Genomic DNA, 26,266 nt, shown 5'->3' on the forward strand with positions numbered 1-26,266 from the left:
CTCTTTTGCTCAAAATGGAAACTTGAAAAAAAAAGAATGCAAATGTTCTCCTTCAATTCAAGTCTACATTCTACATGCAAACACACCATTAAGTTACCCCCCCCCCCCCCTGATGGAACTATGTTGTCCTGGAGTATGACAATAAACTACACCCCAGGCTAATTAAGCTGGCTCAACCTCTGTCAGTGCCTGGTTTGGACCTAGAAGAAGATGTCAGTTCTCCTCCATCATGGGCCTTTCTTCACCTTTAACCTCCAAGATTGTCATTAACGCTTTGTCGTCAGTATCTTTCATCTTGAGTTCTTCATGCAAATGTTCTCCTTCAATGCACGTCTACATATTCTACCTACAGACACACCGTTGAGTTACCCCCCCTCCCCTCTTCACTTCAAGATGTAAGACCTACTGGCGAATTTCTCCTTCAGTAACTAGGGTATCAATTTGGGACTAATCTTCTTCAAGAACTCGTTCTTCTTCGTTTTTTTTCTTTTCATGTTTCTGTTTCAAAAAGTTTAAACTCTTTGGTGCATACCTGTAGCACTGATTACAAGAGTACCTCTGTTGCTCAAAATGGAAACTTGAAAAAAAAGAATGCAAATGTTCTCCTTCAATTCAAGTCTACATTCTACATACAGACACACCATTTAGTTACCCCCCCCCCCTCCCCTGATGGAACTATGTTGTCCTGGAGTATGACAATAAACTACACCCCAGGCTAATTAAGCTGGCTCAACATCTGTCAGTGCCTGGTTTGGACCTAGAAGAAGATGTCAGTTCTCCTCCATTATGGGACTTTCTTCACCTTAAACCTCCAAGATTGTCATTAACGCTTTGTCGTCAGTATCTTTCGTCTCGAGTTCTTCATTCTTCAATCTCCAGATCACCGTTCACATGGGAGATTTCTCTTCAAACAACATTTATTGTGGACGTTTTTCTCTTCTTGTTCAATTGAAATCTTCTTCACTTCAAGATGTAAGACCTACTGGCCAATTTCTCCTTCAGTAACTAGGGTATCAATTTGGGACTAATCTTCTTCAAGAACTTGTTCTTCTTCGTTTTTTTCTTTTCATGTTTCTGTTTCAAAAAGTTTAAACTCTTTGGTGCATACCTGTAGCACTGAGTACAAGAGTACCTCTGTTGCTCAAAATGGAAACTTGAAAAAAAAGAATGCAAATGTTCTCCTTCAATTCAAGTCTACATTCTACATACAAACACACCATTAAGTTACCCCTCCCCCCCCCCTTGATGGAACTATGTTGTCCTGGAGTATGACAATAAACTACACCCCAGGCTAATTAAGCTGGCTCAACATCTGTCAGTGCCTGGTTTGGACCTAGAAGATGATTTCAGTTCTCCTCCATCATGGGACTTTCTTCACCTTAAACCTCCAAGATTGTCATTAACGCATTGTCGTCAGTATCTTTCGTCTGGAGTTCTTTATTCTTCAATCTCCAGATCACCGTTCACATGGGAGATTTCTCTTCAAACAACATTTATTGTGGACGTTTTTCTCTTCTTGTTCAATTGAAATCTTCTTCACTTCAAGATGTAAGACCTACTGGCCAATTTCTCCTTCAGTAACTAGGGTATCAATTTGGGACTAATCTTCTTCAAGAACTCGTTCTTCTTCATTTGTTTCTTTTCATGTTTCTGTTTCAAAAAGTTTAAACTCTTTGGTGCATACCTGTAGCACTGATTACAAGAGTACCTCTTTTGCTCAAAATGGAAACTTGAAAAAAAAAGAATGCAAATGTTCTCCTTCAATTCAAGTCTACATTCTACATGCAAACACACCATTAAGTTACCCCCCCCACCCCTGATGGAACTATGTTGTCCTGGAGTATGACAATAAACTACACCCCAGGCTAATTAAGCTGGCTCAACCTCTGTCAGTGCCTGGTTTGGACCTAGAAGAAGATGTCAGTTCTCCTCCATCATGGGCCTTTCTTCACCTTTAACCTCCAAGATTGTCATTAACGCTTTGTCGTCAGTATCTTTCATCTTGAGTTCTTCATGCAAATGTTCTCCTTCAATGCACGTCTACATATTCTACCTACAGACACACCGTTGAGTTACCCCCCCTCCCCTCTTCACTTCAAGATGTAAGACCTACTGGCGAATTTCTCCTTCAGTAACTAGGGTATCAATTTGGGACTAATCTTCTTCAAGAACTCGTTCTTCTTCGTTTTTTTTTTTTTCATGTTTCTGTTTCAAAAAGTTTAAACTCTTTGGTGCATACCTGTAGCACTGATTACAAGAGTACCTCTGTTGCTCAAAATGGAAACTTGAAAAAAAAGAATGCAAATGTTCTCCTTCAATTCAAGTCTACATTCTACATACAGACACACCATTTAGTTACCCCCCCCCCCTCCCCGATGGAACTATGTTGTCCTGGAGTATGACAATAAACTACACCCCAGGCTAATTAAGCTGGCTCAACATCTGTCAGTGCCTGGTTTGGACCTAGAAGAAGATGTCAGTTCTCCTCCATTATGGGACTTTCTTCACCTTAAACCTCCAAGATTGTCATTAACGCTTTGTCGTCAGTATCTTTCGTCTCGAGTTCTTCATTCTTCAATCTCCAGATCACCGTTCACATGGGAGATTTCTCTTCAAACAACATTTATTGTGGACGTTTTTCTCTTCTTGTTCAATTGAAATCTTCTTCACTTCAAGATGTAAGACCTACTGGCCAATTTCTCCTTCAGTAACTAGGGTATCAATTTGGGACTAATCTTCTTCAAGAACTCGTTCTTCTTCGTTTTTTTCTTTTCATGTTTCTGTTTCAAAAAGTTTAAACTCTTTGGTGCATACCTGTAGCACTGATTACAAGAGTACCTCTGTTGCTCAAAATGGAAACTTGAAAAAAAAGAATGCAAATGTTCTCCTTCAATTCAAGTCTACATTCTACATGCAAACACACCATTAAGTTACCCCCCCCCCCCCTGATGGAACTATGTTGTCCTGGAGTATGACAATAAACTACACCCCAGGCTAATTAAGCTGGCTCAACATCTGTCAGTGCCTGGTTTGGACCTAGAAGAAGATGTCAGTTCTCCTCCATTATGGGACTTTCTTCACCTTAAACCTCCAAGATTGTCATTAACGCTTTGTCGTCAGTATCTTTCGTCTCGAGTTCTTCATTCTTCAATCTCAAGATCACCGTTCACATGGGAGATTTCTCTTCAAACAACATTTATTGTGGACGTTTTTCTCTTCTTGTTCAATTGAAATCTTCTTCACTTCAAGATGTAAGGCCTACTGGCCAATTTCTCCTTCAGTAACTAGGGTATCAATTTGGGACTAATCTTCTTCAAGAACTTGTTCTTCTTCGTTTTTTTCTTTTCATGTTTCTGTTTCAAAAAGTTTAAACTCTTTGGTGCATACCTGTAGCACTGAGTACAAGAGTACCTCTTTTGCTCAAAATGGAAACTTGAAAAAAAAGAATGCAAATGTTCTCCTTCAATTCAAGTCTACATTCTACATGCAAACACACCATTAAGTTACCCCCCCCCCTGATGGAACTATGTTGTCCTGGAGTATGACAATAAACTACACCCCAGGCTAATTAAGCTGGCTCAACATCTGTCAGTGCCTGGTTTGGAGCTAGAAGAAGATGTCAGTTCTCCTCCATCATGGGACTTTCTTCACCTTTAACCTCCAAGATTGTCATTAACGCTTTGTCATCAGTATCTTTCGTCTCGAGTCCTTCATTCTTTAATCTCCAGATCACGGTTCACATGGGAGATTTCTCAGCAAACAACATTTATTGTGGACGTTTTTCTCTTCTTGTTCAATACAAGTCTTTTTCTCTTCAAGATGTAAGACCTACTGGCCAATTTCTCCTTCAGTAACTAGGGTATCAATTTGGGACTAATCTTCTTCAAGAACTCGTTCTTCTTCGTTTTTTTCTTTTCATGTTTCTGTTTCAAAAAGTTTAAACTCTTTGGTGCATACCTGTAGCACTGATTACAAGAGTACCTCTGTTGCTCAAAATGGAAACTTGAAAAAAAAGAATGCAAATGTTCTCCTTCAATTCAAGTCTACATTCTACATACAAACACACCATTAAGTTACCCCCCCCCCCCCTGATGGAACTATGTTGTCCTGGAATATGACAATAAACTACACCCCAGGCTAATTAAGCTGGCTCAACATCTGTCAGTGTCTGGTTTGGACCTAGAAGAAGATGTCAGTTCTCCTCCATCATGGGCCTTTCTTCACCATTAACCTCCAAGATTGTCATTAACGCTTTGTCGTCACTATCTTTCGTCTGGAGTTCTTCATTCTTCAAACTCCAGATGACAGTTCACTTGGCAGACTTTTCTTCAACCAACATTTATTGTGGACGTTTTTCTTTTTTTTTCAACTGAAATCTTCTTCACTTCAAGATGTAAGACCTACTGGCCAATTACTCCTTCAGTAACTTGGGTATCAATTACTGTCAACAGCTCTCCATTGCTTGTTACAATTTTTTTATGCTTACAATTATTTTGAGTAGTTTAATGAAACAACAATTTCCCTTTTTTTCACAGCAGTTTGGTAATTTTGAGCTTTTTTGTAGGTTGGATGATGTAAGTAGGTGGTGCTCTATGCAACCTGATGTTAATGAGTTTGGCTTCTTGTGACACCTGCCTTCCATGAAGGATGTACTATTTAGCTGCAGAAGGTAAAATTGAAGATTTTTTTTTTTTTTTTACAACCATAAATGGCTGACCATGCTAGTTCGCAAAGTAAAAGGAAAACGCAAATTAAGAGGCAAATTTGTGTGGATCATTGTATTCTACTTTTAAAACATCTTTCTAACCATATGCATTTCATAACAAACGGTTCCAAAAGCTTTTTATAGACCAACTCATCCTATCCAAGGCACGAGTTCCTGTAAGTAAACCAATACCTCATTATTAGCACTTTGGCATGAGAAGCTTTGAGAACCTGTCGCTCAGATGATTTAACTTACCCGATGAAGTGGCACTCTTTCGGTGTAATGTTTGATGTTGGCAAAATTTTTTACTTAGTAACGAGCAATGGAGAGCGTTTGATAGTTCAAAACATTGTGAGGAAATGAGTCCCTCTGAAGTTGCATAGATTTTCAGAGAAAGGTAATTTCTCACTCAAATAATAATAGACTTCAGCTGAAGCCTTTAATTGTGCATCTGAAAGCACACAAATTTGTGCAAAGAGGATGTTTTTTCTTTCATTATTCTCTTCGACTTCAAGGACCACTTGAGCCTAAATGTTCACAGTTTTGTTATTTTATGTGTATGTTGGTATACACCAAGTGAGATTACTGGTCTTTGACAATTACCAAACGTGTCCTGTTTCTTTGAAATGCTTTGTTTTGTAATGAAACCAAATCCTCATTTATTTCACAGTAACTTGGTGACATGTGGAGCGTTCAGGACCAGTAACTGAGATGATGCCATTCACCCAAGCAGTTGGTGCTTTTGATCAGTCTACCATGTGTGGGATGTAGGTTTACTGCTGTGATCCTTGAAGGTAAAATTCTTTATTGAAACACGTGTTTTTTCTTCTTCTTTTGTTTGCCCTGGAACATCCTCTTCTTTTGAATTCAGGTGCGGACCCCCCCTTGTTTTTGTCGGAAATAAAGGAGAGAGAGAGGGGTGGGGGGGGGGAAGGATTGTTTCCCCCCTCCCCACTTTTTTCCCCTGGGTTAACCTTCATTGTAAATTAACATTTTGAAGTCGGCAGTGCATCTTAATTGAAAATTTTTGTTTAATTGTGGTACTGCATACTACTGTGCAAGCACCGAATTTTCGTACTTAGCTGAATGCCAGTGTGGATTATGCACAGGCATAAATACCTTGCTAATATGCAAAATATGCTCGAAGTAAGCTACCATAAGGGCTAATTCTTTGCTGACAGTAAGCAGAGCCATAAAATTTGACCCTGCACATGCCTGGCACGTGCTTTTATTCTTAAACAAATCCCTGATTCGCGCATGTTTGAAAAATCCTGGATCCGCCCCTGGTTAACAATTTAAAAAGTACCCCAATTTGTTCACAGGAGTTTGATACAAGATGCATAAAGGCACTGGGATGATTTCATTTTTCTAAGGAGGTGGTGCTCTGAGACCCTGATGTTGATGACTCTTCATTCTTGTGATACATGATTTATCCGTACTTTGATCTATAAAGGTAAAACTAAAGATAACAGTGGGTGCGTTTGATTAGCTTCTTTAGGTTGACCCTGATCTGCCCTGTTACGTTTGAATAGCTTTGACGTCATTCCAGGAGCTCACTCGGGTCAGCCCTAAGTGCCCTGCTTGTGGAACGGGTAACTTGGGGCTGGCCCGATGTGCATGACGTCACCACGAGATGGCGAGTGATCATTCGTTTTAGCTCTTGTCAGGGGCTCATCCGAATGAGCACCGCACGGCCAACCCGGCAATGCTAATCGAACGCACCATGTGATGCTATCACGCTAAATGGTTTCATTTGTCAGAAATATCAGTATGGAGGAGAAACAAGTCAAAACAGGCCAATATAAGGGTACAATTTTCAAAAAGTTGTTTGTTTGTACTTAAATCTCAAAATGTCTTATTTTATTTTGGGCAACTTCCTTCTGATAAATAACATCAAAAAGGGGTTCAAATTAGCATTGAAAGAAAATATTCTTTCGCATACTTGGGTGTTTCTACTTTCACAACTTTCGAACCAAAAGTGGAATCAACATGGGATTTAACAGTATTAAAGCATTGACCATGCTATTTTAAAACGTACAAAAAAATTGATTAATTACTCGGGTCTAAAAAAGACTCATTTCGCTTGATCGCCTAACCCTTAATTTTAATTAGTTGGGGGTTTTTGGTTTTTCAAAAAGGAAACATTTGTTTTTTACAATTTAACCTTCACTTTAACTTGTTGTTTCACCTTTTTCAAAAGTTTTGCATACTGCTGTGTTGGGTTGTTTCCTTTTAAAACAAAATTCTAGTCTTTAGTCTTTCTGGGGTTATTTATTGCAATTTCTTTAAATGTCACTGTTTGTTAATCAGGCTCAAAGTTCACTTGTCTTATTCCTCCATTTCTTTCACAGAGACTCCTAGTTTCAAGATCATCTACCACAAGATGAACAGAGTGCCGTCTCGATCTTCTCAGTTGCTTTCCACTGCTTCAGGACAAACCTGGACCCAATTTCATAGCACTGCTTAATGGCAACAACTTTTCATGCTTATTGTGGCATTAGGCAGCCATCTTGCGCATTCACCTTTTCTTTGTATTGTTTACGTCATTCATTTTCACACCAAAAGGTTTGCGTAACTTTTTGCACCAAAAGGTAAGCACCAAAAGGTTTGCGTAACTTTTTGTGTGCTTACAGTTTAATAGCAGCGCTATGAAATGGAAACTTGCACAGTAAGCACAAAGTTGGCCGTTAGACAGCTCTATGAAATTGGGCCCTGGTGATATTGAATCTAGTACTTGCCTCCTTTAGGTTTTTTCTGCCATTCAAAATGCAGTTGCAAAAGTAACAAACACAAATATTTCAACAAATTTTCAAAATTGTCCGATCAAAAAAGTGCATTTCTGGTGTTTTGTTTCCCTATGGTAACTGCATAAGAAAGGCAGAAAAGACCCTTGGGGAAAAAGTTTATAGAGACACGTTACCCTCGATTGAGCGTTTTGGTTTACAAATCATTGATTTACACAAATTCGCCATGCAATTGTGTGGTTCTACTTTGTGAACTATAACATGGTCCACCAATTTGTAGTACAAATGTTTTGACTCCACAAAATGGCGGACCGTGTTTAGTTCATGAAGCAAACAGGAAACCACACAGGCATACTTCTTAGAACATCTTTCCAACCATTTTTATCTCATAACAAATGTTTTAAGCACTTTTTACAGGCAAAAGCGCCTGATCCAAGGCAACGTGTCCCTTTAATATGCAGTTAAAGGCAGTGGACATGTTTGGTAATTACTCACAATATTAATTAGCATAATAAACTTACTCGAAACGAGCATGGGAGAGCCGGTGATACAACATTGTGAAAAACGACTCTCTGTGGGTACAAATTTAAAAAAAAAGTTAATTTCTCTCTAAAATATTTGAATCGGAGAAAGACTTCAGGCCTGCCTTCTTTCTCAAGGTTCTAAAAGAGCACAAATTTCGTGCAACAAGGGTGTTTATTTTCTTGCAGTTGACCAAATGTACCAACATTTTCACAGATTTATAAATTTATACCTATATTTTGATACATCAAGTGAGAATGCTGATGTTTGACAATTACCAAACATGTCCAGTGCCTATAAACTATTATAGGAAAATCATACGTTGGTCTAAGCTTTGTAAAGAAGTACAACTATAACTAATAACTATTAAAGGAACACGTTGCCTTGGATTGGTCGAGTTGGTCTTTGAATAGCGTTTGTAACCGTTTGTTATAAAATGCATATGGTTAGAAAGATGTTTAAAAAGTAGATTACAATGATCCACACATATTTGCCTCGAAATTGCGTGGTTTTACTTTTACTTTGCGAACTAACATGGTCGGCCATTTATGGGAGTCAAAAATTTGACTCGTATAAATGGCCGACCGTGTTTGTCGACAAGGTAAAAGGAAAACCACGCAATTTCGAAAGATTCTTGTGTGGATCATTATATTCTACTTTTAGAATATCTTTCTAACTATATGCAATCTATAACAAACGGTTACATACGCTTACAAAGACCAACTCGACCGATCCAAGGCAACGTGTTCCTTTAATTAATACCAACTGAGTCAAAAAGCCTTCTGTCCAGTGGTGTTGGGTGGGGGGGGGTGCACTTTGATTTAAACCAATAATGTAAAACATTTGCTCCCTCAGAGGGTATTTTGAGATCAAAGACCTGTAGTCTATATCACTCTCTCCTTTAATCCAAGAATTGGTTTTAGATAAGAACAGTTAAGAAAAGATAACAGATCTAATGGTAGTTTTACTACAACCAAAAGAGACTATTTCAAAAGGTGAATTTGGCCATTTGGGACTGTATTAAGACAACAAGCAAAGGAAATTCTATCCAAAAAAAAGATGCTGCAAACTTGAAAAAAATTAGTTTTTCTGAAATCACAGTACGAGATGGTTAGTTTTTCATTGTTTTATACGCCTGAATCACTGCTCAGGCGTATGACTCTCTAGTTAGCTGCTATATGCAGTCTAACTATTGGTATTACACATTATTAATGATAACTCATGTACTGTGTACGGGTCACTTCTCGTACACATGAGTTATTACCTTTTGTAACTACTATATGTACACAAGGTCTTGTGTACTATTTTTTCATGTATCATGTACAACTGACCACTTCGTACGTATACTTTATTGTCTCATACATATGATTAATTTTCATACATTTGTCTTATTTGATATGTATGACTTAATATTAAATCGTATGTGAGACTTATTATTTACGTACGACTATTGTACATCATGATACTTTATGTCCAACTCATTATCTCGTACATAGATTTAAAGTTGACAGCGTTTTTCAAGCTTGCAGCAACTAACTGGAGTGTGAATTGACATAATCCAATGATCTAAGACATAGTTGTTTTAACATGGCAGTAGTTGTGACTGGAAACTGTTGGCATTGGATTTAAGTAGAACTGGATGGTGATTGTGTGTGTTCGTGAGCGTAAACTGGACAGTGATTTGTGTGTAGTGATTGTATGCATTTTTGTCATCTGTTTTCTGGAAACTTCTACTGCCATGTCATTGTGACTATTTTTGAAACTATTTGAACCAATTTAGACTACAGACCCTTTTTGGAATATGGCCATGTTCCCTTTGTTTTGTGATCATAACCAAATTCAGCGAATGCACCTTTTATTAGCCAAGTGATAAATTTGCAAACCATTATCCTAGATGAAGATATGGTTCAACAATCTTTAAAATGAGTCAGAAAAGAGTATGGGTATGATCACAGGTCTTTATATACAATGAGCGGTGTAGCCAGACATTTTTATTTGGAAAGGGGGTAAGCAAGGAAAATTTCATATTTGGGGGGGGGGGGGGGGGCTATCAAATTCAGTTTAGTGCTTTCAATCCATTTTTTTTTAGGGGCGGGGGGGGGGGGGCAAGGTTTCTGAACACCCCCTTGGCCCACTTTCATAGAGGTGCTTAAAATTGTCTGCTTAGCAGCAACGAGCGGGATACCAGTCCAAAGTTATACATGCGACATGGTAGTTTTGCCTTAAAACCTTATTCTTGTAGCATAATCTTTTTGCTAAGCTAGTTTATGTGATTAAGCACCTCTATGCAATTGGGTACAGGTTACACCACTGGAGGAAGACTGTTGGCTCAGTTACAAAGCATGAGGGGTACATTTATATTTATTAAATTTATAGGCCCTCGATGATGTCAAAACCATGGTGTTAACATCAACGAGGGCCTATAATTTTAACTGTGCCCAGAATATTTAGCAGTGAATATTTCTTTTATAAACCAAATAATATAAATTCTTGGAATCTGATTAGTTAAATGATTTCCTGAACTAACAAGGCCCACAGCATAGGCCTTGACTTTTAATACATGTGTGTTGCGGCTGGGGTGTTTAATTATTTTCAGGGCGGGCGCAGTCGATTGCTGTGCCCCAGGCACAGTTAATTATAATGTCATCTTGATAGAATCCGGAGGCCCAGCTATTTCAATGACTCCACTTTTAACCAATCAGATTCAGAAATATATTTATGAGGTTTATAATAGATGATTATTGTTCTCTAAAACTAATGAACATTCCTTTTATATGAGCTCAAATCAAAATGAGATTAAACTTCTCTTTTTATAAAACAGTTTTTGACAATATCTTTCCAATGTTATCCCAATGACATGCAAAGTATTGTCATAAATTAACTGGGAAAAACCCACAAGACTGCACACTGTGTTGATCATCGACATTATAGGTCAGCAAATCTCATTTTGTGACAGAACTCAATAGGAGACTTTCCAACGCTAGGTGGCAGCAGACATACCGGGTAAATTTCCATTGTTTACATAGTTCTGAACATGCGCATAATTCTGAGAACAATGGATTTACCCGGTAAGTATGCTGCCCTCTATCGTCCCAGAAAGTCTCCCATTAACAGGAAAACTTTGCTTTCATTTCTCTTTTATGAATACTTTGTTGTGTCGACTTAATAGTAGTTGTATTATTTGTCTGTGTTGCATTTGTATAGCATGCAAAATGTGTCTGATCAAAAAGCATTCCAAAGGGTTTGGGGAGGGACAAAAGATGGTATTTGGAAAATTGCTACCAGAAGAAGGTCTATGGGCCCATATGGGTCATTCTAGCTTGCAACTTCAGTTTAGAACATGCACAGCTAATAATTATACTTATTTGAAAAATATCAGACAATTTTTGTTGCTATCAAAAGGCAAACCCCAAAGAGTTGTAATTTTCTGGCAACCTCAAGGTTTTCCAGAGGTTTTTGCTCAGCAAATCTCATTTTGTGAAAGAACTAAATTTACATGAAAACTTTGCTTTCATTTCTCTGTTATTAATACCTTGTTGTGTTTACTTAAAAGTAATTGTATTATTTGCCTGCGTTGCATTTGTATAGCAGGCAAAATGTGTCTGATCAAAAAGCATTCCAAAGGGTTTGGGGAGGGACAAAAAATGGTATTTGGAAAATTGCTACAAGAAGAAGGTCTATATGCCCATATGGGTCATTCTAGCTTGCAACTTCAGTTAGAACACAGCTAATATAATTATTTGAAAAATATCAGACAATTTTGGTTGCTATCAAAAAGCAAACCACAAAGAGTTACAATTTTCTGGCAACCTCAAGGTTTTTCAGAGGTTTTTGCTCAGCAAATCTCATTTTGTGACAGAACTCAATTTACATGAAAACTTTGCTTTAATTTCTCTTTTATGAATACTTTGTTGTGTTTACTTAATAATAATTGTATTATTTGCCTGTGTTGCATTTGTATAGCATGCAAAATGTGTCTGATCAAAAAGCATTCCAAAGGGTTTGGGGAGGGACAAAAAATGGTATTTGGAAAATTGCTACAAGAAGAATGTCTATATGCCCATATGGGTCATTCTAGCTTGCAACTTCAGTTTAGAACACAGCTAATATAATTATTTGAAAAATATCAGACAATTTTGGTTGCTATCAAAAAGCAAACCACAAAGAGTTACAATTTTCTGGCAACCTCAAGGTTTTTCAGAGGTTTTTGCTCAGCAAATCTCATTTTGTGACAGAACTCAATTTACATGAAAACTTTTCTTTAATTTCTCTTTTATGAATACTTTGTTGTGTTTACTTAATAATAATTGTATTATTTGCCTGTGTTGCATTTGTATAGCATGCAAAAATGTGTCTGATCAAAAAGCATTCCAAAGGGTTTGGGGAGGGACAAAAGATGGTCTTTGGAAAATTGCTACAAGAAGAAGGTCTATATGCCCATGGATCATTCTAGCTTGCAACTTCAGTTTAGAACACAGCTAATATAATTATTTGAAAAATATCAGACAATTTTGGGTGCTATCAAAAAGCAAACACAAAGAGTTACAATTTTCTGGCAACCTCAAGGTTTTCCAGAGGTTTTTGCTCAGAAAATCTCATTTTGAGACAGAACTCAATTTACATGAAAACGTTGCTTTCATTTCTCTTTTATTAATACTTTGTTGTGTTTACTTAAAAATAATTGTATTATTTGCCTGTGTTGCATTTGTATAGCATGCAAAAATGTGTCTGATCAAAAAGCATTCCAAAGGGTTTGGGGAGGGACAAAAGATGGTCTTTGGAAAATTGCTACCAGAAGAAGGTCTATATGCCCATGGATCATTCTAGCTTGCAACTTCAGTTTAGAACACAGCTAGTATAATTATTTTAAAAATATTAGCCAATTTTGGTTGATATCAAAAAGCAAACCATAAAGAGTTACAATTTTTGGGCAGCCACAAGTTGTTTGCTCATTGGGTGTTATCTCTAGTGTTTAATCCTGTGGGACTATTTATAGCTGCCGAAAAGTGAAGAGCAGCAGATTTTATATTGAATGTTTGTAAAATGTATGCTATAAAAATGTCACATTTTAGTTATTATCAAAAAGCATACCATAAAGAGTTACAAATTTGGTGGCAGCCACAAGGTTTTCCAGAGGTTCTCATCACTGAGTTTTATCTCTGGTTGTTAATCTTGTGGGACTATGTAAAGTTGCCGAAAAGTAAAGAGCAACATTGTAATAAGTTGAATGTCTGTATTTTGAGGTATCTGTTGTTAAAATAATAAAAGAGTACATAACAACTTTAATCGAGAAGACACTCAAGCTTGTTAATTATTCAGTGACTTTTGATGTGTTGGCAACATTGTTGAATGCATAGGGTGACAAACACAAATCTTTTGGCTTACTTGTCACGTTTGAAGACCGGGGCACTACTGTTAATTATTCACAGTATACACATAATGAATGTTTATGAGTGCAATGGTGCGAATATGTTCATGAGTTGAAAGATGGAATGTTCTATTCAACGAGGCGGAGCCGAGTTGAATGGAACATTCCAGCTTTCAACGAATGAACATATTCGCACCATTGCACGAATGAAAAACATTCATTATTTGTTTTTTAATGTATTGGCAACTTTATTTAATACATAGGATCATGATGGCAAACATAATTATTTAAATTTACTTGGTCATGTTAAGCCCAACAAAGTATTGCAGAAATTTTTCCTTCACAGGTTTATGACATTTGGTCCAGTTTCTTTTGAATTTGAGACCTTCTTTGGCCACCCTGTAAACATTCAACTTTGTCCCCCCCCCCACCCCCATAGCCCATTTCTTGCCAAGTGATTATTTTGTAACCCACTTGCAAGTGAAGTCAGGATAAAAAATTATATTTTGGTTAACAATTCCCGGATTATAAAAATCATACAAATTTGAATGCTTCAGAAAAAGCATCCCTTTAACACAATGACAGTCCCTGAATTTTGAAGAGACACTTTTAAGCACAAAAATAAGCAAAACAAATTATGCTTAGCAGATAAATGTTACCATTGTTACCATTAGCTTCCAGAATACCATATGTACCATGTTCAGATTAAGACTAGTCTCCTGTGCCATATTTCATAGAGCTGCTAAGCACAAACAATTGCTTAGCATGAAATTTCTACCTTGATAAAACCAGGATTACCAACCAAATTTCCATAGGTTGCATATTGCAATTATAACTGGTATTCAGTTGTTATTTTCTTATCCTGAAAATCACGTGGAAATGTGGTTGGTAAACCTGTTTTTATCAAGGAAGAAATTTCATGCTAAGCAAATTTGTGTGCTTAGCAGCTCTATGAAATTGGGCTCAGCTGTTCATAAACTCCATGTCCTGGACAGGCGAGATTGGTAGGTGGCGCTGTTGCATTATCAAGCAAAGAAGATTGGTCTCTGGTAATAAAATCAATCATCAAAGACCTATAATTCTGCTAAGCAGAATATAGCCAAGATACATTCTCTGTTAAGCAGCTCTTTGAAATTGGCCAGCGCTGGTTATCAAATATCAGGTAGTTTATCTGACATTTTTATAAGGTCGCGGTGAAGAGGGGGGGGGGGGGGGGGTGGCTTCCTTTCACTAATAGGCAATAAGCTTTATAGTTCATGGTTCCTATAATAAGGGATGGTAAAACTCACAACTTTTTCTTCCCCCCGTACATATTTCCCAAATCAAATCAAATGTAAATATTTTAACCTTAAAACCCATATTTACGGGATAAATAATTTGTTTATAATTTGGGACCATCCCGGAAAAAAGGTGCTTCTCGCAATAAAATACTTGACTGGACTATTGTTTTCGTGAATATGCAAAGTAGTCACGTTACCTTTAATATTAGACTGGTCCCCTGTCTTTGTTATTTATGAGCCCGGTCGTGTGACGTCAAGTTATCAGGCAACATTGACAAGCACATTTTTTTCGGTGAGGCGATTGGTCTATTGCACGAAGACAAAATGGCTGACAAGAAAAGACGAAGTTTTCTCTTCAGTTAATCCGTATTTTTTGTGCCAAATCGATTGGCGAAAACACTGCAAAGTGAGCGAGGTGAGTTGAATTTTATTTGTAGAATGAATTGGAATGGTTACTAAGGTGAATATGAGGTTTCAAAACGGCTAAAAAAAATAGCAAACATTTGCATTGGCTTTCTGTTCAGTGTCTAGAGCGTGACTGTTGGCTTTGTTCAGTGGGGCGGTTAGTGTGTGGCGGTATATAGGCTCACTCTTCAGTGTGGCGGCAGTCTTCGAAACACACGTGTGTGTGTTGACATGCCCGAAGCTTGTACCCACTGCAGTTCTTTAATACCTAAAAGACATGGAACGACACTCACTAACCACCATGTTGTCCAAAACTATTTAAAATTTACCCAGTCACTTTCACTTCGCACACTTGTCAATGTCACTCTTCTTCCTTCCTTGTAGTAAATATTTATTCTTGTCTTGTTATGTAATAGCCCTGGTAGGATGTCAGTCAGTGCCACTGCACTGACGTCCTGGGTATAAAGGTTCTTAACAATGCGAACACAAGTTTGACTACATACAATTTTCTTTATTTTTTACCTGATTTGAGAAGCTGAAATTCCGTTCATATATTCACAGTGTCCCTCACTATATTCTCAACGAGTTCACAGCTAACGAATATATCCATGGAAGAAATTATATCCGAAAAATGTCATAGTCCTGCACTAGCGATGTTGATCATTGTGTACCACTTGATAGTGTGAGCCCAAGTGCGCATGGCTTTGAGTACAGTGCATTGTCTTGCCGCTATTCGCCGTCAAAACAGGGTAGGTGCCGTTAACTCGCCTTCAACTCCTCCAATATACATTTTAAAATCCAGGAGGCATAAAATATTCCAGCTCAAATAGAATTTTCATAAATTTCCGGTTGAATTTCGGTTACAAATATCAAGGTTGTTTTCTTGTAAAAAAAAAAAAAATCTAAGCGTGCAGCAAAATCGACTGCCGCCGTCTTGCTTTTTCACAGTGCTTCCTGTACATGTGCGGACAACAGAGGGCGCTTACCTACGTGCGTATATTTTTTTTCTTGGGACGGTTAGCATGCGCTAATTTATGGTAAAAAGTGGCCTCATTTGTCCTAGGGAAAAAAAAAACGCTTCCGGCTCATGAAGTCTTAGCACAACACTTCAATGCTCGGTATCGCATAGGTCTGCGCTTTGTGTAAATTGCTCACTGACTATTATCCATCTGCTTAGTGTTTGGTTAACGCAGGTTGACAGCGATTTGGCTGCAAATAGTAGGCCGCCAGTGATCAGTGCAAAAAAGTGTTTACACGGAAGTTAGTGCACGACGTGGGATCGGAACTAGCTAATTTAAATTTTCTTTTCACAAAATATTAACACCAAAGGAGGAAATTTAACAATTTTAAATAATGCGATCTTTGAGTTCCAACTACAAGGAACTGGGCTAGTTATGTAACTTTTCTTTACAAACTTTATTTTTATTCAAGAAAAATGAAAGTCAACTTTTGAAAAAAGTTTTTGAAATGTTATGTAATATGTGGCATTATTAATCAAATACACAATCGATGGGCAGACAGTGCGAAACTAATGCAGAACTCCCTCCGCTTCTTGGCCCTATGCCTAGCCCAGGTTGGACTCCTCTGATGTTGCATACAATGTTCTCCAGGGTAGAAAGGTCTCGTACTATTGCAAGCAAGTTTACAGCCTATTTTCTCATATTTCTAATCTTATTGAGGAAGCTGAACATATTCCCTGTGGTCGGAACTATCGGAAGGAGAGTTTGAAATTGTTGATTTTTATCCTCTGATGACATTATTTTGTGAAGATAAAGATTTGACATCTCCGATAGACACATCCTGAACTGACTTGCTTGTAAAGAGATTGGCACAATCTTTGAAGATGACGCAATCTTTGGAAATTACCCTTTTTTTCAATTTGCGCAAGCTGCAATCTTTTTTTAATTTGCAAACTTTGTTTACTTCTTGCTTGTTGGCTTTTACCCAAAATACTTCAGTTTTATATCCAGAAGTGGACTGTGCCGAGTACCTTTGGAGGAGTATACTCATTACAGCATATTTCTTGGATGCTAACGTCCATCGATGTCAGTTTTTTTTCATAACCGATATATCGAAAATTCAATATCAAGTTTTTCCCTTTGACAGTTTCCAATCTCTGATTGGTCAAAACCTAACCACGTGGGGATGTATTAATGGATGATAAAGGACCCGCTTTGGAAAATAATTGAATAAATGGCCCCACAACCAGCATACATTGTGTGCAACTAGTTTGCGCTTTGCACTCTATTGCATGCTTATTCGTTTTGTACGTTTCATTGCAACTTCGCACACATGCGCGTACATACATGCTGAAAATAAATCAATTTCGATGTAACAGGTGCATGCGTATAAACTCATTTGGCCTATATGGTCCTGTTTACAGCAACATGCTACATGGACGCTCAGCTCATGCGCGCGTTTTACCCACAAAGAACAGCTATCGTCCAATCATTTGCCTCCTTTGACCCCAGTGAGGGAGCTTATCAGACCACTCCTTTAAAGAGTCACTGGTCTCAAACTTTCAGTAATATGATTATTGCACGAAAGAGCTGGAAACCATCAAAAGCTAAATATGGCCCCTGAACATGTCTGGAAGTTTCGCCTAGAGAGTTTTAGTTGTTTATTTTGTTGAAAAGGTATTTGTTAATAGGAATAACAGTGTTCGGACCCAGTCTTCACTGGTGGTAATGACCTGGCGCTCTTAACAGACAAACGGCTTGGTCCACTAACGACATCACAATTTTGCTAATATTAACACATTTTGATATATCAAAAATTAATTTAAAAAAATAGACATCAGCGATTTTGATGTCACTAAAATATCGAGTTTATGAGTATTTTCGATATATTGACGGATGCTATTGGATGGGATTCGATTTCCAACCCACGGCCTTTGCAATTCTAGAGAAGTGTCAGACCATCTAGACCACCCAGATTGCCTGTTGGTTAGAGGCACTTCGAGCCCAATGTTTAGCAGCGGGTAGTGCAATGATTTAATAGATGTTAAGAGCAACTATAAATATTAATAGTAAACTTGCGGGTACAACCATGGGTAAACATTTTTTGGGAGGAGTGGTGGCTCTGAAAGCCGGTTCTCCTGAAGACAAGCAGAGTATACTGTTCGAAACGTCGAGACCAAACCGGCTCTTTTCAGAGCCGCCACTACTCCAAAAGAGTTTAACCCATGGTGGTACCCGCAAGTTTACTATTAATATTTATATTTATAGTTGCTCTTATTCTCCACACCATGCAAAGCTTCAAACACCATTTAATAAATGATAAGTTTGAGTCGGGGAAAAGGAATATTCATTTTGATTTTACCCATATACACTGATTGATGTGTGTCAGCACTGTATACTCAGTACTTACTCGAGCTCTGTGAAAATAATCACAGAGTGGGATTAGAACCAACAACCTATTGCAATTCTAGGTGTAATATTTGTTTTTTGAATCCAGGAATTTACTCCTGTGACCCGAACACCTAGAGTTTGTTCACAAACTCTCAATGTCTAGTGTTAAATTTGCATTGGGGATTAAGAAGATTTAAAACAAATTTTTAAATCAAACACTTTTCTTTTCTTAATGATAGAAATTGTTAATAAAATGTTAATTTTTTTCTCATTACTTTTTGTCACCCTCTACAGATCAAGTATTTCAGACAGAGAGTGTCAGATCTTTGTTCATATTGGCTGACCATTAAACAGTCAACTGAAGCATATCTGTGAAGGATGAAGCATTTGGACCACTTCACCAACTTCAAAGGGTAAAATACCAAAGTTAATATTCTTAATCTCTGATGCAATTTTAAACATCTGATATATCGTTGCGGTACCCGCTGCCAAAACATAGGATTCAAACTAACTCTAGATACCGGGCAATCTCGGTAGTCTAGTTGGTAAGACACTGCTCTAGAATTGCAAAGGTCGTGGGTTCGAATCCCAACCGAGTAATATATGCCTGTGATATGTTTTCACAGGACTCAGGAAATTACTGAGTATACATTGCTATACATCGGTGTATGGGTAAAAAAAAATAGACAAAAATAATTTCAAAGGTATGATACAAAATTGTTAATGATAAAGAAAATGTATGAGTCAGTGCCTATAGTGAAGACCTACTGTTTGCAATCAGTACCAATAGTTTGGAAATGCTCCTGTGCGTGAGTAAATTGTCCCCCATCATTCAATATCAATGGCGTTTTGTTAAAAATGCAACCACCAGGTACATTGGTGTTGATTTAAAACATTTGTTTGTCAAAACCACATCACATCTGTAATGAAAATAAAATGTCCACCCGCAGTCTTATTTTTGTGAATTTTTTTGAAGCATCTTGGGTCATCCTTTGAAATTATCATTGCCACAATGGTAACTCGAAACTGGAAAATGGCTTTGAACAGTCCATACACTGCATTTTGATGTAGGAGAAGAAACACCTTCATGTTCAGTAGAAGTTTCGCACAAACGGTATTTTCTATCTTTAAAAAATGTGTTTGGTGTGCACTTAAAGACAATAAATGTTTATATTGGGTTCCACACAGCATCCAGAGATCACACCTAATAAAGTTATACTCCTTGAATCAAATTATAAAAAAATGCAAAAAACTTGATCAAATTATTTTAAAAATGCAATACGATGAGATCAGTGGTAGATGTGTGTGTATTACATCAGTCTCAATTGGCTTGTGATGGGTTTAAGAGCAGTTTGTGACAGGGCTCCTTGCTCCCTAGCAATTATAATCTGTTCACCCAAACTTTACATGATGTTTCATTCAAAAGTTAGAGGCTTTAATACAATTAAAGTGCCTCAATTTGTTGGAAGCTTCTGTGCAGCACCACGGGAGCTGATGCGCGCTAGTTTTTATTATGTGTTATTGTATAAGAAGTCTATTAGAGTGCACATAATGGCCAGCCCTTTTACTTGAAAAATTGTCTCACTGCTAATGACCAAATATCATGCATATAGCTTTTAGTGTGTAAATAACATGTTAAGTCCAGATAGTTGGCTGTGCAAGATTCCTGGACGTAATGATAGAAATTGTTAATAAAATGTAAATTTTTTTCTCATTACTTTTTGTCACCCTCTACAGATCAAATAATTCAGACAGAGAGTGTCAGATCTTTGTTCATATTGGCTGACCATTAAACAGTCAACTGAAGCATATCTGTGAAGAATGAAGCATTTGGACCACTTCGCCAACTTCAAAGGGTAAAATACCAAAGTTAATACTCTTAATCTCTGATGCAATTTTAAACATCTGATATATCGTTGCGGTACCCGCTGCCAAAACATAGGATTCAAACTAACTCTAGATACCGGGCAATCTCGGTAGTCTAGTTGGTAAGACACTGCTCCAGAATTGCAAAGGTCGTGGGTTCGAATCCCAACCGAGTAATATATGCCTGTGATATGTTTTCACAGGACTCAGGAAATTACTGAGTATACATTGCTATACACACATCGGTGTATGGGAGAAGAAACACCTTCAACGTGGTAGACGTGTGTGTATAACATCAGTCTCAATTAGCTTGTGATGGGTTTTAGAGCAGTTTGTGACAGGGCTCCTTGCTCCCTAGCAATTGCTCCTTCATAATCCGTTCACCCAAACTTTACATGATGTTCCATTCAAAGTTAGAGGCTTTAATACAATTAAAGTGCCTCAATTTGGACATGCTTTATGTGTTGAAACTGTGCAGCACCACAGGAGCTGATGCGCACTAGTTTTTGTTATGTGCTATTGTATAAGAAGTCTATTAGAGTGCACATAATGGCCAGCCCTTTTACTTGAAAAAATTGTCCCACTGCTAAAGACCAAATACCATGCATATAGCCTTTAATGTGTAAATAGCATGATAAGTCCAGATATTTGGCTGTGCAAAATTCCTGGACTCAAAGATAGAAATTGTTAATAAATATTAATTTTTTTTTCTCATTACTTTTTGTCATCCTCTACAGATCAAGTAATTCAGACAGAGAGTGTCAGATCTTTGTCCATAGTGGCTGACCATCAAACAGTCAGCGGAGATATAAGCTTGATCTGTGAAAGATGAAGCATTTGGACAACTTTACCAACGTCAAAAGGTAAAATACCAAAGTTAATATTCTTTATCCCTGATGCAAATTTAAACATGTTATATCGTTATATCTGCTGCCAAAACATAGGATTCAAAATACCTCTAGATACCGGGCAATCTCGGTAGTCTAGTTGGTAAGACACTGCTCTAGAATTGCAAAGGTCGTGGGTTCGAATCCCAACCGAGTAATAAATGCCTGTGATTCGTTTCACAGGACTCGGGAAAGTACTTGAGTATACAGTGCAAACACACATCGGTGTATGGGTAAAAAAACAAAATGTGCACTTTGATTTTATTTCGATCACAAATTATATTACATTTTATGTTGAAACCCAAGCATTTGAAAGTGATTGTTATGAAATGCATATGGTTATAAAAGATGTTTTAATTGTAGAACATAAGGATCCACACAAATACACCTCAAAATTGCACGTTTTTTCCCCATCATCGTGAAAACCAATTTGTGGACACCAAAAAAAGGGCCAATCGTGTTAAGTTCACAAAGTAAGAACAAAAAAAACACGATTTTGAGGCATGTTTGTATGAATCATTATATTCTACCCTTTTTCTGCTCAACAGCTTTGTGAAATTGGGCCTAGACGCATGGCCAAAATCACTGTCATAGTGTTAATTTTTTTATTTAATTTTTTGTTCATAAGAATATGAAGATAAAACTATTTGCACACCTTAGATTGCGGGTCTTTCAAACCAAAAATAAATTAATGTAAGTGGGCTTTGCGCTTGCAAGCTTTCACGCGCCGTGTGCCCATCATTTTTTTCACATCCCTGAAATTAACCAGCTCATTACAAAGTTTCTTATGCTTCGTCTTTATTGAAAACTATTGGAACAGAATTCATATGCTTTTCTAAATTCCAATGATGTACAATACTTTGACTAAAATATGTTCAGATGTTTGTTGTATTGACCTAGTTAAAGGTTTTCTTAACTGTTTAACATTAATTCTCTTTCCTGTCTTTCATCCTCTACAGATCAACTAATCGAGACAGAGAGTGGCGGATCTCCATTCAAGTTCAAGGCCATCATCAGTGGAGATGCAGTGTTGGTCAACAGTAATTTAGCGTTTGTAGCTTTGAATTTATAACTACTTGTATCTGGGATGGATCTGAAGGTTTAATATAATATCACCAAGATAATGAAGGCTTTCCTTGAAAGAGCATCATTGTCTGCAAGATTGAAATGTGCACATCCTGAGTGGTGAATCATTCATACTTTCCTTGTGTGGTGATCTACCTATATTTACCCATGGTGAATCAATCATACTTTCCTTGTGTGGTGATCTACCTATATTTACCCATGGTGAATCATTCATACTTTCCTTGTGTGGTTATCTTCCTATATTTACCCATGGTGAATCATTCATACTTTCCTTGTATGGTGATCTGCCTATATTTACCCATGGTGAATCCTTCATACTTTCCTTGTGTGGTGATCTACCTATATTTACCCATGGTAAATCATTCATACTTTCCTTTTGTGATGATCTACCTATATTTACCCATGGTGAATCATACATACTTTCCTTGTATTGTGATCTACCTATATTTACCCATGGTGAATCATTCATACTTTCCTTGTGTGGTGATCTTACCCATGGTGAATCATTCATACTTTCCCTGTGTGGTGATCTTCCTATATTTACCCATGGTGAATCACTCATACTTTCCATGTATGGTGAGCTACCTATAATTACCCATGGTGAATCATTCATACTTTCCTTGTGTGGTGATCTACCTATATTTACCCATGGTGAATCATTCATACTTTCCTTGTGTAGTGATCTACCTGTATTTTCCTTGTATGGTGAATCATTTATACTTTCCTTGTGTGGTGATCTACCTATACCCATGGTGAATCATTCATACTTTCCTTGTGTGGTGAATCATTCAAATCAAAATTTAGATTTGATACGTCAAAGGCCTAGTTGTATGTAGTTATGTTTCACTCACTATTCATTCAGGCCATTCAATTTAGGTGTGCTGATGTTTGGAGTTGACAAACTTGGTTGCCATATAGTGGAGCCGGCATGGGAATTTTCCCCCCCTTTTTCCCCATATGGGTTTTAGGGGGGTTTTCGCCCATCTCATACATCAGCAACTAGCAGCCATGCAACTTTTCAGCTGGTCAGCTGATTTTATGGTTTTGGTGTTCTCAGCCGTTGGAAATTAAAAAACACAGAACAAAATCTTGCTGTGCTTGTTTCTGAAAATGTCAAATGTTTTGCAAAAATTCAGAGTTGCATGTCTGAAATAGGTGACACTTGAGTGTCTTCAAAGAAGAAAATACACAGTACAAAATCTTGCTGTGCCTGTTTCTGGAAATTCCCTTTTTTTTTGGGGGGGGGGGGGTCAAAATACATTTTTGAAATAGATGACACTTTAGTGTCTAAATAGGTTCATTTGGTGTCAAAGAAGATTTGACTCCACATTTAAGGTGTATTTAATTAAAACTTGTAGATAAGTAAACATTTCATTACTATTTTACATGTGGTGAATTACCCATGTGTTGCGTATTCTCTACACTTTCAACTGTGTTTTGAATTTACCATACTTCCCCCGGTGTTGCGTATTTTCTACACTTTCACCTGTGTTTTGATTACTCATACTTCCCCTGGTGTTGCGTGATCTCTACACTTTCACCTGTGTTTCGCATTACTGATACTTCTCTGGTGTTGCAAATTCTCTACACTTTCACCTGTGTTTTGAATTACCCATACTTCCCCTGTTGTTGTGTATTCTCTACACTTTCACCTGTGTTTTGAATGACCCATACTTCCTCTAGTGTCGTGTTTCCTACACTTTCAATTGTGTTGTGAATTATACCCATACTTCCTCTAGTGTTGCGTATTCTTTACACTTTCAACTGTGTGGTGAATTATCCATACTTCCCCTGGTGTTGCGTGTTCTTAACACTTTCAACTGTGTGGTGAATTACCCATACTTCCCCTGGTGTTGGTAATTCTTTACACTTTCACCTGTGTTTTGAATTACCCATACTTCACCTAGTGTTGCGTATTCCCTACACCTTCAACTGTGTGGTGAATTACCCATACTTCCTGTGGTGTTGCGTATTCTTACACTTTCACCAGTGTTTTGAATTACCAATACTTCCCCTGGTCTTGAGTATTCTCTGCACTTTCACCTGTGTTTTGAATGACCCATACTTCCTCTAGTGTCGTGTTTCCTACACTTTCAATTACCCATACTTCCTCTAGTGTCGTGTTTCCTACACTTTCAATTGTGTTGTGAATTATACCCATACTTCCTCTAGTGTTGCGTATTCCTTACACTTTCAACTGTGTTGTGAATTACCCATACTTCCCCTGGCCGGTGTTGCGTATTGTCTTCATTTCACAAGAGTTTTGAGTAACCCATACTTCCTCTGGTGTGGCGATTCTCTTCCCTTCACTTATGTTGTGATTTACGCATACTGCCTGTGTGTGGTGATCTACTCATACTTGTGCTGATCTACCCATACTGAAGTATTTACCCATGTTTTTTAAATTCAGTGTCCAAGTAAATGTGACTTAATATATGATAGGTATTTAATAAGTTAGTTTTGTACATTAGTCTATGTCCCAGGGGTGTGCCAATAATCTTGTCTGGTGATCTACCCATTCTTTACTCTGTGATTGATGTCCCTTCCCCTTGAGTGGTGAATTGCTTACACTTTTCCTTGTGTGGTGGTCAACCTATTCCTTACACTGTGGTAAATGACACTTCTACATGTGTTGTGAACTACTCACACTTTAACTCTTGTGTGGTAAAATATCCATACTACCCTTAGTATAGTGAAATAACCACTTTGACTTCTGTTTAGATTTATCCACACTTCTCCCTGGGTGGTGAATCACTAAAAAATTCCCCTTTGTCCCAAGATCCATCCCTTATCTGCATTAAAGATGTATGATTCAGATTTCAATTAATTCATACATGAAAAACTAACAAAAATTCCTCACAAAACCAAAGAAACTTGTTCCCTTGCAGATAATCAGGGCACTCTGATTGTCTTCTTGGGAAACAGTATTACCAGGCAGAGAGCACTCTGATTGAAACTGCTCTGATTGAAACTGTTTAGAGAAAGTCTAAAACAAATTTGTCTTTCGATTTTTTGGATGAACATAATTTATACCTTCCCTTGCAGATAATTAGGGCACTCTGATTGTCTTCTTGGGAAACAGTTTTACCAGTCCGAGAGCACTCCGATTGAAACTGTTCAGAGAAATTTCAAAAAAATTTGCAGAAAAAGTAGATGAGAATTGAAGCGAAAACCCTAACCACCCTGTCTGAATCACATGTCTTTGTGTAATTAAAGTAAATTATTTAGTTCAAATGTAAGAGTTGCTCCTACCAAAGAATGAGACCATGAAAAAGAATTGTTTAAAATAAAATAATGATTTTTCTCGCAAGCAAAGTCATTATTTCAGAAATTGGGCAAACATAATAACAAAAATTATGGAAATCTCAGTATCTTTCAGAGATATGGACTTTTCTATCCAAAAAAGGACTGATAAAACTCATTTGTTTTTTGTTTTGGTAAATCTCTGTAAGTGTTTTCAAAAAGTGTTGATTTTTTCTCTTATGGGTATAGTTATTAATATTTGTCAGTAATTGAGCAAATTAAGGAAATTTCAGTATCTTGCAGAGATATGGAAATTTCTATCAAATAAAATGATAAAATTCCCTTACTTGTACTTTTTCATTGGGGGTTTTAGCTCTAAAAGATATTGAGAATATTTTTCAGAGCTCAAGGTAAAACCACAGAAATATTTTTTTGACTCATTGTGTAGGAGCAGCTCATTCTGATGAGGGTTTTCATGTATGTTAGGGCCTCATCCAAACCCTCTGAAAAACTCGCAGAGTTGTGCAAACACCTGTGCCTGTTGGTGGAACCCCTCGGCTGCCTGGAACAAGTGTTGGTCCTGCTGGTCTGGGTGCGATGGAAGGTATGTTCTCTGTTCAGTGAAGTTTAATTAGATGCACCACTAGTGTTTTGTTTCACTGGTGTATTGCCTTACAAATTTGATGAGCTAGAGCGAAGCAATTTTTGGATGCATACATACTAGCGCATTCCGAGCTGGAAAGTAGTGGTTGGTCCCTAAAACGTTTGGTTCGGCAAGATCTCTCAAGACGTCGGGATGAGGGCCCCTTA

The 26,266-nt window shown here is 37.5% G+C and overlaps 2 long non-coding RNA genes across 2 annotated transcripts; both read left to right on the forward strand.

Moving 5' to 3' along the window:
* Positions 1-4,517: 4,517 nt before the first annotated feature.
* Positions 4,518-8,020, forward strand: LOC117293054. The gene is made up of 4 exons (XR_004519349.1): positions 4,518-4,669; positions 5,376-5,499; positions 6,028-6,158; positions 7,057-8,020. It is a non-coding gene; the product is annotated as an uncharacterized LOC117293054 (long non-coding RNA).
* A 6,925-nt stretch (positions 8,021-14,945) lies between these two features.
* On the forward strand, positions 14,946-22,346 carry LOC117292129. Its single transcript, XR_004519258.1, has 5 exons — positions 14,946-15,034; positions 18,669-18,787; positions 20,112-20,230; positions 20,978-21,103; positions 22,087-22,346. It is a non-coding gene; the product is annotated as an uncharacterized LOC117292129 (long non-coding RNA).
* Positions 22,347-26,266: the final 3,920 nt, after the last annotated feature.

This window comes from Asterias rubens, chromosome 7 (genome assembly GCF_902459465.1).
Source record: "Asterias rubens chromosome 7, eAstRub1.3, whole genome shotgun sequence".
NCBI classification, from domain to species: Eukaryota; Metazoa; Echinodermata; class Asteroidea; order Forcipulatida; family Asteriidae; genus Asterias; species Asterias rubens.